The sequence below is a fragment of the Hypanus sabinus genome, unplaced genomic scaffold (assembly GCF_030144855.1).
Source record: "Hypanus sabinus isolate sHypSab1 unplaced genomic scaffold, sHypSab1.hap1 scaffold_209, whole genome shotgun sequence".
Taxonomy (NCBI): domain Eukaryota; kingdom Metazoa; phylum Chordata; class Chondrichthyes; order Myliobatiformes; family Dasyatidae; genus Hypanus; species Hypanus sabinus.
The window spans coordinates 538242-552240 of NW_026780194.1; the positions used below are offsets into that span (position 1 = coordinate 538242).

Genomic DNA, 13999 nt, shown 5'->3' on the forward strand with positions numbered 1-13999 from the left:
ATGTTGCACTCCCCAATATAAACAGTATAAGCTGTAGCAAGTACAAACACAAATTGGAACATTCACAAGGAACAGAAGTTAACTGAACCATGAGGCTGTTGTGATATTGATCAAAAAAGGGTCCGTAGTTCAAATGAGAGACGATAGTCAGTGTTGCCTCGTCAGTTGAAAATGGGTTTGAAGGTAGACTGAGAATGAGCTGAGAAATAAGTCACTATATATTTAATTTGTGGGAATCCCGTGGGTCATCAAACACAGTTTGGTGAATGTCCATTAAAGTCGAATATTGGGAGGATGATGTGATGTCAGGCAGAGTGGTGTAAAGAAGGTCTCTGTCCACTTGCAATGTCCGTCAAGTGTCATCTTACTAAATTCACCTGCCAATCATTGTCTTTATCCTTACCTGTCTAAAAATGAGTGTGAGCGAAAAATCGGAAAATATAGTTTCTGCTCATGAAAATTCTTTTCCAGATGTTGTGCACAAGCATTGCTGGATTGTCACTGCCCAGAGGTTCCGTTGCGTTGGTTCTACACTCAGCCTATGTCCCGCCCACTTACGTGATACTCTCGCCCGGTGAAGTGATCCTCGCCCATTAACATGAAGCCGACTCCCTCCACACCCTCCTCAATCGCCTGCTCCAGTCGCTCCATGTAGAAGCTCGTCAAAGGGAACAGGTGGTGATCTTCACAATTTGACAGGAAGACGGAGATTGCGGATTTCAGATCTGTAGTCAAAAAGAACATAAAATAGCAGAGTGTACCATGCGTACGCGGACACGATGCCAATTTAAACCAATCCCAACTTCAGCAACATGGTCAATATCCCTCCATTCCCGACATATTCATGAGAGCAAACGCCTCTCAGATGCTACTGAGTATCTGTTTCTATCCCCTCCTTTGGCAGGACATTCCAGACACCGATCACTCTCTGTGGCAAACATGCATCCTAAATCCCCTTTAAACTTTACACTCTAACCTTAAACCTATTCCCTTTGGTATTTGTGGTGAAACTTGTCTGCACACTCACCAGACTCACCACATCAGTCCTGTGATTTGGTTACCAGATGTGTGGACAATTCTAAAATTATCTCTTAACCAACGCGTACCCAGTTACAGGTCAACTTCAACAAATACCTCAACTCATCATTAGCAATCTACCAAATGTGTTGCTACCTTCAGGAAGCTATGCATATCCATCACAAGATACATCCATACATCAATCTTATTAACGGTCAAAGCATTCACTCTGAGCATCGCTCGCGAACGTCCAAAGTGCAACTTCTCACATTTGTCTGAATTAACTGTACTTGGTGACTCTCTTCATATTTCTAATTGGATGCTGAACACGTTGACGAAGTCCCAAATTTACTCAACTCCGTCAACTCTGTAATCAACGAATCAGTTCACCCAGTATATCATTCGGTTAAGACATAGCTTATTATTAATTTATTTACATCACACATAACGCATGGCGTATCAGTGATCCTTGTGGACACTGCTAATGACTACCAACCTTATTCAGGAGCTCCATTTCCTTTCACTGAGGTGAAGATTTACATGGTGAGGGGAGCGATTCCGTCATTCCCCTTGTTAGGTCCCTGCGCTGGACCTGGTGAATTGTTCTATTGCTCAAGGTAAGTTTACCAGGTGGAACAATGACCCCGTTTGATGGTACTTTCTCTCTGCCCCTTTATCTCCCATGTTTATCGTTCTGAACTATTGATGATTTGACTACACGTGTACCATAAGAACAGATTTTTAATGGGAAACAGCCCAGTGAGCATACCTGTGTCCATTCTGAGTCTGACTGCGGTTGGTTGATTGCCGTCTTCTTGTCTGCCGGCCGGGTGGAAGAAAGCACCACCTGCTGGCAATGACCTGAATAACACAAATAAAGGAGTGAGTCAGTTACTCTGCCCTTCATAATTTAAACCACTTTTGTAACGTCACTGCTCACTCTCCTACATTCCAGGGAGCAAATGGAGATTTGGACAAGAACCCCAACTGAACACAAAGTTCAAGAAGGAGAGATGTATTGAAGCTGAAACAGCCAACAGAATTGGGGAAAAAACGAAATCTGTTGTAGAAGATGAGAGAAATCAAAGGAACATTTCATGTAAAATGAGCATAGGAAATGACAAAGAAAGGAAGGACCTTACAGAAGCAAAGGACATCAAAGGGAGTTGGCAGGAACACACAGAAGAATTGTAGAAAGATCCAACAGCGAAGACACCTGCAATGACTCCCTCATCGATACAGTGCCAGGCATTCTGGAAAGTGAAGTTGAATGGGCAATAGAAGATTGCTAGCCTACGCTGGATAATGGAGAAATCGCGAGAATTCGAGAAAAGTATTTATCTATGTTTTATTGACTACTCTAAAGGATTTTTTTTGTTTTTTTTTTATAACAGTGTGGACCATAATAAACTATGGCAAATACAAGATCAAGAAGCAACAGTTAGAACTGACCATGGAAAAACAAACTAGTTCAAGATTGGGAAAGGATTACGACAAGGCTGCATACTGCCACCCTGCTTATTTAATCTATGTGCTGAACACATCATGCGGAATGCTGGTCGAGAGGACTCAAAATGTTGGAATCAAAATGACCAGAAAATATGAACAACTTCAGATATGCAGGTGATACGATTCTAATGGCCGAGAGTGAGGAGGATCTGAAGAAGCTTCTAATGAACGTGAAAGAAGAAAGTGGAAAGCCGGCTTCTTGCTCAATATTAAGAAAACCAGCCAGTCCTGTTAACTCCGTGGTAATACATGAAAAGGAAGTGGAAGCAGTGACGGAATTTATCTTCCCCGGTTCAAAGATTTCTAAACATAGTAACAACAGCCACAGAATCAAACGGCGCTTACTTCTGGGGAGGGCAGCAATGAGAAATTTAGATAAAATTCTGAAGCGCAGAGACATGAATTGTCTACAAAGGACCGTAGAGTCAAGTCTATGGTATTTCCAGATGTGATGTATGGCTGTGAGAGCTGGACTATTAGTCAGGCTGAATACAAAATAATCGACGCCTTTGAACTCGGATGCTGGAGGAATGTGTTAAGAATTCGTTGGACAGCAAGCAGATCCAACAAGTCAATACTTGAAGAAATACAGCCAGCCTGCTCACTGGGAAGCTTGAAAAGCTGAAAAATTTTGGACACCCATGAGATGACAGGATTCCTTGGAGAAGACTGCCATGTTCAGTAAAACAGAAGGTAAAAGAAGCAGAAGATGACAGATGCTACAATGGATAGATAATAACACTCAGGAAATGCCGACGCCCCTGTTGTATCACTGAGAGGCAGTTTCCAACAAAGAGGCCGTACAAGACGCTGGAGGAACTCAGAAGGTTGGGCAGCGTCCGTGGAAACGAACAGTCAACGTTTCGGGCCGAGACCGTTCATCAGCACTGAAGAGGGAGGGGGACGAAACCCTATAAAGAAATTGGGGGGAGGGTGGGAAGGAGAAGGCTGGAAGGTGCCAGGTGAAAAGCCAGGAAGAGGAAAGATCAAGAGGTTTGGGAGGGAAAGCAGGGAGGGGATAGGCAGGAAAGGTGAAGAAGGAATGTAAGGTGAAAGCACCAGGTAGCAGAAGAAGGCAGAATAATGAGAGCGGTGATAAGCAGCTGGAGGAGGAGGCAGAGTGAAAATGGGATGGGTGAAGTGAGAGGGAAGGAATTACCATTGTCTTCCGTACCATCACTGCCCTTACCAACTCCGGAGACCTTCTATCCTCAGCCAAAAAAGCTCATAATTCCCACACCCCGCACTGCTCGGTTTCACCTCTTCCCCAAGATCCACAAGCCTGACTGTCCCAGTAGACCCACTGTTTCGGTCTGCTCCTGCACCACTGAACTTGTGTCTACCTACCTGGACTCAATTTTGTCACCCTTAGCTCAGTCCCTCCCCAACTACATCCGGGATACCTCCCATGCCTTCCACCTCACCGTGCCCTCTGCTACTTTCTGGATAATCGGCCTCACCAGTTCCGCAACATCAGCATACTCCTCCGGTTGATGGAACTGGAATTCACACTTAATATCTTCTTTTTTGACTCTTCCTACGTTCTGCAGACCAAGGGTGTTACTATGAGCACTCCCATGGGCCCCACCTGGTGGGGCCTTTGGAGCTAACGACTTATTGACGAAACCCATCTCCCCGTTGGTTGGTATGCTAAATTGGCATTTGCTGTCACCAATTAGAGAAGTAAATCACACGTCTCTTCATGAGAGATACCGGGTACGTGCAGTTGCTTAAATCGTCTCAATGTCAACCCAGGAGCGCAAGGGTGACGAAGCTCCCCGAGAGGACGCGCGTGGGCGGGGAGCTGGTGCGCGCGGTAGACGGGGAGACTGTAGAGTCAGTAACAGGGATCGGGAAGCGCGTCCCTCGGTCCCGTACCGCGCTGGCCAGATCACCGAGTGAGTCATGGTCGATCCGCAACCAACAGGGGTACAACATTAACGCACAAATCTCGATGTATGTACTTAATCAATGTAATGTTTCTTGTCAGTTCCACAATAAAATTAATTTGCTAATGTTATATTGGCTTACACTAATTAAACTGTGGGAACTTTTCTAATCAAGACACCAAAAGCGTAAGTGGACCACTCGGCCCTCCGAAACTTCTGCTGATCTGATTTAAACTTTCGTTATGCATTCCCCCATGTTCATCTCGATAACAGTTCAACCCCACTCTTTATAAACAAACTGGGCTTTGAATGGAATAAAGAGAAACTGGAATCACTAGAAACGCTCAGCAGGTAAGGAACAGCTGTGGGGAAAGGAAACATGTTTGCGATTCGGTTTCCTGGCCTTTCGTCAGAATGGATTCAAACATCTCCCAGATTTTTTGTGGAAAATCTTGGGTTGTTCTCCTTGGAGCGGTGAGGACTGGGGGAAGACCAGATAGAGGTTCATAAGAGAATGAAAAATATTGACAGAGTAGACAGGGAGTATCTTCTCTCTGTTTGGAAATGTCTAATACCAGAGACCATGCAATGAAGGTGTGAGGGAGTAAATGCAAGGGAAATGTGTGGATAAGTTGTTCTACTCAGAGAGCACACCTCTGTCCATGATGTACTGTTCCATGTTCTGTTCTATCTTCAGCATCTTGAGTTTCTGTTTGACTCCCACTGGCAGATAGACAGGTGAGAGTGAGGGGGAATTTCCAAATGTGAATTGAGTTCTGAAACCCCGGTCTCTTTCTACTGGTGCAAACACAAAACAGTGTATTTAATCACAGCCTCTCCCTGTGAGGGATGGAATGGGAACTCATTCTCTACTTTGCTTCCAAAGGAACTTCAGAACCAAACATCTGAGCACAGAACAGGAATACTCGCTCAACATCTCAGAAACCCGGACACAATGAGACCCTGAATCATTTTGTCTGAGTCAAAACAAGTGTGGTATCCCAGGATGCAACCTCAGAGGGTCACAACCCACACCGACAGCCTCGCACATCTTTTCCACATCTCACACTGAGAGATTCACGCTACCAATATCCAGCCCCCGGTGACGTCTGTTTCATTGCAGAAGGAGGAACATCCAGCAGCATCTGTAAAAGCACCAACGTAGACCGAAGCCCAAACACTGACAGTTCCATATTTCTGGAGCTCCCATCCTAAGATTGCATCTCAGGCACAACTCTCTCAGGGCTCTTTGCTGCTGGTAATATGTGGCAGTTTCTCAGCTAATCCCAGCTCAAAAAATTTACACTCCCCTACCAACCCGTGACAGAACTGGAGCCTGATGATCCTTTGTCTAGACAGGGATCAGCCTGGCAACATGGGCATTTGGGACACAAAGAGGGTGTTGATATATTTCAACTTGTCCCCACAGTTATATTGAACACAGTGGTACATTAATTTATTGTTGAGTGTGGTGTAGCCTAGATCAATTAGCAGCCACTTTACCGTCGTGTAAAAGGAACAAAATGTTTTCAACATAAAATTGAAAAGATAGCACTGGAAGCTCAGTACAGGAGATTTTTTTTGTTCTTTCGCTGCAGAAGCGATTGACTGACTGCCAGAAGTTTGACACCCAGAACAGAATTGCATAAATTCAATCCCTACAGTCTTCGTCATTCCATCCCGGACAGTAAATGCTGAAAGCATCCTCGTATCTGAGGCCACTCTCTCTCCACTGAGAGTCAGCAACCAGAGAGTGATAAACACGTTCAACACTCTCTGCAGCTCTGGTGAGCTGTTGCCCTGGTGACGGAGGAAGTGACTCGCAAAGATAACCGAGCGGAGAAACAACAAACTCAGTGTGACACGTTCTCGGTTTCATTGTGACAAAGGTGAACTGAACGTTCAGCCATTTTGTAATGGTGATACTAAAATTTTAGCGTTTGTTATTAGCCTTTCGAGGTATATTCAGTAAATCTCATGGTTGATTCAGCTCTACAGAGATCTCAGCAGTGCAGACGCTGGCCCAAAATAAAAACACATTGTTGGATGCGACAAATATCGATTATGAGTAGAAAGCTCAATTTAATTTCGTAGAGCCGTTAGAGCACAGCCACAGGACGGTTAGCCCATCCAGCCCGTGCCATGTTCGGTGTGGTCCCATCCCCCTGTACCCAGACCACAGCCGTCTACACCTCCCTCATCTATTTACCTACCCAAACATCTCTCAAATTCGAAAAGTGAACCTGCATCTCTCATTTATGCTGGGAACTGGTTCCGCCTTCGCACCACCCTCTGAGTGAAGTAGTTCCCCCTGATAACCCTTAAATGTGTCACGTTTTTCCCTAAATCCATGATCTTACCCAACCTGAGGGGAAAATTCCTACCTGTATTCACCCTATTTATACCATCATAGATTTCTACATCTTTAGCAGGGTGTCCCAAACTGGGGTCTGTGGACTCTTCCTTTAATTGTAGGGGCCAATGGCATAGAAAAATTGGAGCCAAGCTAGAATACCCCCTCATTCTCCCCTATTCCAGGTAATCAAGTCCTAACCTGTTCAACCCATCACTATAATTATTTCCTGAAATACCAGCAATGTCCGTGTAATTTTCCCTGCACTCTTTCACGCTTATCCATATCTGTCCTCCAAGTAGCTGACCAGAACTGCACACAATCCTACATGTTTTGGAATCACGGTGAACTACAACTTTAGCATTAATATCCCAACCCCTCTTCTTAATAGCCTGCGTTATAAAGGTCAATATGCCCAAAACTCTCTTTACGACTCTGGTGCTACCTTAAGAGAATTCTGGATCTGTAACACCCACGCCAGGACAATCAGGTTTAAAACAATTATGTACCCCAAGCAGTAAGCGTAATCAACACGTCTACTCACTAACCCACGCTCCACACCTCACCCACTACTGGTTTAACATTTCCTGACAGTTCTAGACACTCCTGTGCCTAAAGTAATTTAATGGGCAGAAAATCAATATCAGTCTCCATATGTCCACTCTCTCCTGTGCCTAACATCACTTTATGGACATAGAATCAATGTTTTTAAGCAATCATACTGCATGTAATGTGTTTTGTTTATTATTGTGGTCCCTATCATTTTCTTTCTGTCCTGCTTCGGATACAGAGTAACAATTATTTTGTTCTCCTATACTGGAATGACATTGCCCAATCTTGAATCGTGAACCCTGGGAAAAATACAATGACCAACCACATTATCTGTACTCCCTCCGACAGTGTCAGCTCCTTTCTCCTCTGGAATTAAGATCCAGCTTGGCCAACTTCTTCCCATGAGCCGGCACTTTAGTTTAGACAGCATATTCAGCAATCTCGTCTGCACACTATCCAGACTGATAATATTTTTCCTACAGTAGGGAGAAAACAAATGTACATAACACTCTGTGTATCCGCACCAAAAAAATATATGACTACAATATAATGACCACAATCCAGAACTCAATGCCCTAACTAATGAGTGCCAGCATGATTAAAGCCTTCTTTTGCACCCTCAGTACCTACACAACCACTTTCCGTGAACTGTGCTGTTGTACACGCAGCTCGTTCTGTTCCACAACACCCGATGCTCTCCCATTCACTACACCAGTTCCACCCAGTTTGACTGTCCAAAATGCACCCTCTCACTTGCCCAAGTTGAAAACTATTTGCCATTCCTCAGCCCAACTCCAAAACTGACCGAAATGTCTTTCAAATTCATTGTCACCTGTTGCCTTATCAACCAGTCTCCCGAATTCAGTCTCCCTGTGTACTCATGACCGTGTCGTCACCCAGAGCTCTAACCTGCTAATTAAGTTTGTCGACAACACTACATAGATTGGCCTCCTCTCAAGCAACAACGAGGTGGCCAACAGGGAAGAAGTCATCTCTCTGACTCATTAGTGGCAAAGTAACAACCTTCCTCTCAATGTCGCAAAAACAAAGGAGCTGGTTGTGGATTACAGGAGGAATGGAGACAGACTAACCCCTATTGACATCAATGGATCTGGGGTTGAGAGGGTGAACAGCTTTAAGTTCCTCGGCATCCACATAACCGAGGATCTCACGTGGTCTGTTCACACCAGCTGTGCGGTGAAAAAGGCACAAAAACACGTCTTTCACCTCAGACGTTTGAGCAAATTCGGTCTGGGCCTCCAAATCATAAGTAGTTTTTATAAGGGCATAATTGAGATCATCCGGAACGGCTGCATCACTGCCTGGTATGGGAAATGTACCTCCCTTAATCAGAGGACTCTGTAGACAGTGGTGCGGACAGTCCAGCGCATCTGTAGTTGTGAACTTCCCATGATTCAGGACATTTACAAGGAGTGGTGTGTAAAAAAGGCCCGAAGGATCATTGGGGTCCAGAGTAACCCCAGCCAGAATCTATTCCAGCTGATACCATCCAAGAAACGGTACCGCAGCATAAAGGCCAGGACCAACAGGTTCCGGGACAGCTTCTTCCACCAGGACTTCAGATTAATTAACTAACGTTAATTTGAGGTAATCCATATTATGTAGACAGTTTAATTTATCTTGAATTATTATAAATTACTTTGACTGCACATTTCACCTTTAGACCGAGACGTTTTGTAAAGAGTTTTACTCCTCATGTATGTGAAGGACGTAAGAAATCAATTCAATTTAATTCAATTCAAACTTGCTGATTGTGCCTTGTACATCCCTATACAAATCAATGGCATGAATAGTGAACTACAGAAGTCTCGACACTGACACACACATCCCACTCGCCACAGGCTTCTATTCGCTAAAACCATCTTTAATCATCTCCCCCTGCTTCTTGTTCTCGATCCCGGTGTGAATCCACCTCGCCAGCGCCCTGTGAATCCCACGTGACCGAACCATCCAGATCAGTTGCCATGCGGGATATTAATACAGACTTTACCAAGGTTCAGATGAACAACATCACTGCTCAACTTCACCCAACTCCCTATTTAACGCTTAAATAACCTCCAAAATACTCGACAGATGTGATGTTCTATTGGACAGTGTAGTTGGCGATTTCTCCATAACCAATGCCCAACCGCTCAGGATTTCAGCTTCACTGTAGACTGAGGAAATGCCGATCCCAGCTGTCGAATTACCAACCTGGACTGAAGCCCGTATACTGCCAATTCCATATCCTCAGAGTCACCAGCCCAATATCATCACCCATATCATCAAAGACGCTTTGGTGCCGGTGATTTGTCGAGGTGTTCCTGCCATTTCCAATTTGCCGTGACTAAGGTGGAATTGGAACTTAATGACCCTCTGCCGGGGCCGGTGCTCAGGCTGGTTCCCCGGTCTGTATAGAGGATGCGGATACATTTCAGCCTGACCCCAGCAGCTAAACCGAGCTCATTTGATCACAATCTTCCTGCTGTGTGGGATCTTGCCCCACACAGCTGGCTGCCATGTTTCCTGCAGTGTAGCAGGAACAGAATGTAAAATTATAAAGTAGAAACGCTGGGAACTCAGTACATCAGACTACATCTCTGAAAGGAGAAATGGTGGAAGACCCAGTTCCAGAACTGAGACTGTCCAAGACGCTGCCGATCTGCTGAGCGATTCCAGTATTTTCTCCTCCTGACTTTAAATTTCCTGCAGCTGTAGTATTTTCTCCTTCTTCATTTTAATGCACAAATAGTAACTGATTCCCACCCTAAACTGTAATTGCCACCACATCCCTACCAATTTCTTGGGTCCTCAGTCCATTCTGACCCTGGTGTAATACGTTCCATATAGTTAATGCTCACAGCGTCCTTTCCTCCCACTGTCATTACTGACACACCCATCACACTCGTCGCTGGCCTTTATTTGCTAAATCCATCTTCAATCATCACCCCCCGCTTACTGTCATTGGGCTCGATCAAAATACTTACGTATTTGAAAAACTACAAATTGTTTGACAAACATAACATCTCACTGGTTGGTCTAGTCAATGATTTTCCCACAGCCAAAGTCCAATCGTCCCGATCTTCAGAATCACTGCACACTGTGCGAATTTCAATTGCAGCTGTAGAAATAACAATATACTGCCCTATCCATATTCTCAGAGACTCCAGCCCAATATTATAACCTACACAAAAACTGCCCACTGAGGCTTTGCCACCAAAAATTTGCTGTGGTGTTCCTGGCATTTCCGATTCACAAACTAAGGAGAACTGAACCTAATGATCGTCTATACATCTTATTTCAAAATTCCTGCAAAAGAACATTGTTTGTTCGTTCTCTCTCTCTCTCTCTCTCTCTCTCTCTCTCTCTCTCTCTCTCTCTCTCTCTCTCTCTCTCTCTCTCTCTCTCTCTCTGTCTCTCTCTCTCTCTCTCTCTCTCTCTCTCTCTCTCTCTCTCTCTCTCTCTCTCTCTCTCTCTCTCTCTCTCTCTCTCTCTCTCTCTCTCTCCCACAGATAATAAATGTTGGGGGCGCCGGAAGCCGGTCAACAAATTTGTGTAATGCCACCCCTGCCAGTCTGTTAGTTTTCAGTTCATTCCTACTCTTGTGCAATACATTCCATGCAGTCAATATTCACAGCATCCTTTCCTCCAACTATCACTCAGTTACAGTTGCTCCTGCCATCACTCTCTCTACCACAGAGCGATAGAAATGTGCAACACTTCTTGCAGCTCCGAATGGCTGTTACCTTGGAAACGGAGGAAGTCGCTCACCGCAAACAATTAAGAAAGGAAATAACAAACTCAATATAATATGTTCTGTGTCATTGTGACAAAAACTTAGCACTGCAGCCATTTTGTAACGGTGAAACTAAAATTTAATGGCTTAATGGCTGCCTTTACATTGCCTCGTGCTGTATTCAATTAAACATCAATTAACCGAACAAAAAACACAGTTCCTGGAAACTCAGTGAGGTAGAAGTGCAGTATAATACTTCTGAATGAGACAAAGGTTAGAAGAAAAATGTTTGACATGTGTATCCTTGACGTGGTTAGATACAGGCTGGAAGGAATTTGAACAAGATGGCATGGAATGATCAGGTAGAACCAGGAGGGAGAAGGGATCGAGAACAATCACTGACGGTCCTACAGCATTACACAGATACTGAATTAATAGTACATACCACTATATGCATATGATCCTAAAATTTCAAATATATAACAAACAATAAGAACTTTCGCATATACACTTTGCCCCTGAATGCACCATAGAAAGCATCCCATCCCGATACTTCACAGCTTCCTACTACTATTGTTCTTCCTTTGACTGCAGGGAATAGCAGAGAACTGTGGACACCGCTGAGCACATCATAGAAACAAGCCTCCCACCCATGGACTCTCTGTATACTTCCCGCTGCCTCAGCAAATCAGGAACCATAATCAATGAGTCCCAGAATCCTAGACATTCTCAATTCTCAACCTCCCATCCGATCGAAGATAAAATAAAACAGAAAAACATCCCAGCGGGCTCAAGGACTGCTTCCATCCTGCTGTTGTAAGCAAACTGAATCTTCTTTAGCATGCGAAATTCTGCAGATGCTGGAAATTCAAGCAGCACACACAAAATGCTTGTGGAACGCAGCAGGCCAGGCAGCATCTATAGGGAGAAGCTCTGTCGACGTTTCGGGCCGAGACCCTCAGCATGATTAGATGGACTCCTGATCTCACAATGTAACTCCATGTGACATTGCATAATATGCCTACCTGCAGTACACTGTCTCTATAACTATAAAGCTTTGTTACACTCCGTTAATGTATACCTAATATACCAGGGGTGATTGATGAGTTCGTGGCCTAAGGTAGGAGGAGATGACTTATTAATTTCAAACTTTCTGCATAATCACTCAAAAAGCTGAACCGCATGTGCACGTAACGAGAGCTGTATAACTCATCTCCTTCTACCTTAGGCCACGAACGCATCAATCACCCCATGCATTGGACACTTCCTGGAGGTCCAAGATCCGTATGCTCCACAACCGCTGGACTAAGTGTGTAAATGTAGGAGAGGGCTATGTTGAAAAAATAAATGTACTAGGTTTTCGGAAATTTACTCCTTCTCTCTCACCCCTCGTGCTGTTGTGACGTATTGATCTGTGTGGAGGCTATGCACGGCAAGATTTTCATTGTACGTCGGTATTTGGCAATAATAAACCATTCCCCATTTAAACTGTGTGGAAATATTAGACAGTCTGAGTTTCAGCTCGGGAAGTTCGGGAGGGCGATTTCACCAAAGTGCACAAATTTTTGAGGAACAGGCAAATGGAAAAGGCTTAATTCTCGCATTAATACGGTTATGTACCCAAAAACATTCGCTGCACTTCGGCGGGTCGTAACAGTGGAATGGAGTCACGAAACAAAAAATAATTGCCCACACAAAAAGAGGGGACGTCACAAATCTGCCATGTCTGAACTGACTTAAGATAAAACTACTCATACACATGGAGCAGTGTCCCGCAAACGCGATTATTCCGTTTAACCTCCGGCTGCAAGAACACAAACAGCCGAATTTCCCCAGGTACATCAACGGATAAGTGCAGTCCCGGCATTATCACATTACCCGTTCCTAGGACTGAAGCAACAGGGGCTGAGCGGCGGCTCATCTCTGGCGGTTCGATGTGAAGGCCCTACAACCCGGACCGACCCCGGCAGGTTCTCTCCAGCAACCCGGAACAGGTGTGTTAACGGGACTCAAACATGCCCGCTTGAAAGGGCCTCAAATACTCACCGATGGGAACTTGATGTATTTGCCTCGCAGACAGCGATCCTTCCCCCGTCTCCCCGCGACGATACGCTCAACTCAGAGCGGAAAGTTAACCAAGACTGAGCATGCGCAATTTGCGCCGCGCGTCTTCAGAGCTGGGGCGGGGCTTTTAGAGGCGGAGCAAAGGGGTTGGACAAGAGAGCATAGACCATCGACCATGGGGCACAGAGTTGTTCAAAAACTTTAAAATAATAACAATAATAATTATATTCTCCATTTTAATTAGGTGGAAATATTAGACATCCTTGTTTGCGGATTTGAATCCTCTGGAAGGAGGCTTAACTGAAGTGTGCACATTTTAGAGACACACAGATCAATGGAAAGGCTTAATTTTTCCATAAATACGGTTGTACACCGTGAAACATTAAAGCACAACAGCTCGTAGCAGTGAAATGTGTCAAAAAAAAACCCACCCACAATGAGAGTGCGTGACAGATTGGATCTCATTGCCTTGACAGAACGGAAGAAAGATTAAAATGCACAACCACGGGAAACAAACCCTCAAATGTTGCAGATCTGCGGTAAAATGGGAAAATTGAGCGGGATGAAGTGACTGGCTAAAGGTCTCCCTCCTAAACTGGTGACTCTGCTGTTCGCCCCTTACACGCTGCATGAACCTCCTGCTGCATTTTCCACATTACTTCATATTTACACCAACTACTTTTTTAAAATTATTCCTCTGTATCTTCCTCCTTTCTGCTCCTTTGGTTCAACGATTCATGGGTCTGGCCCCCATACCAGATCGTCATACAGTTTACAACCAGACCGGAAATGTGCAGGTTCTGTTCAAATCAGTTCTATGTTTAGAAACACTAACTTCTATTCGTATTGCCCCCGCCTCACTGGAGAGTAAAAATGTCA

The 13999-nt window shown here is 44.6% G+C and overlaps 1 long non-coding RNA gene across 1 annotated transcript; it reads right to left on the reverse strand.

Moving 5' to 3' along the window:
- Window positions 1-676: 676 nt before the first annotated feature.
- LOC132387678 (uncharacterized) lies at window positions 677-13160 on the reverse strand. The gene is made up of 3 exons (XR_009509981.1): window positions 13103-13160; window positions 1787-1878; window positions 677-725 (listed from the first exon to the last, which is right to left on the reverse strand). It is a non-coding gene; the product is annotated as an uncharacterized LOC132387678 (long non-coding RNA).
- Window positions 13161-13999: the final 839 nt, after the last annotated feature.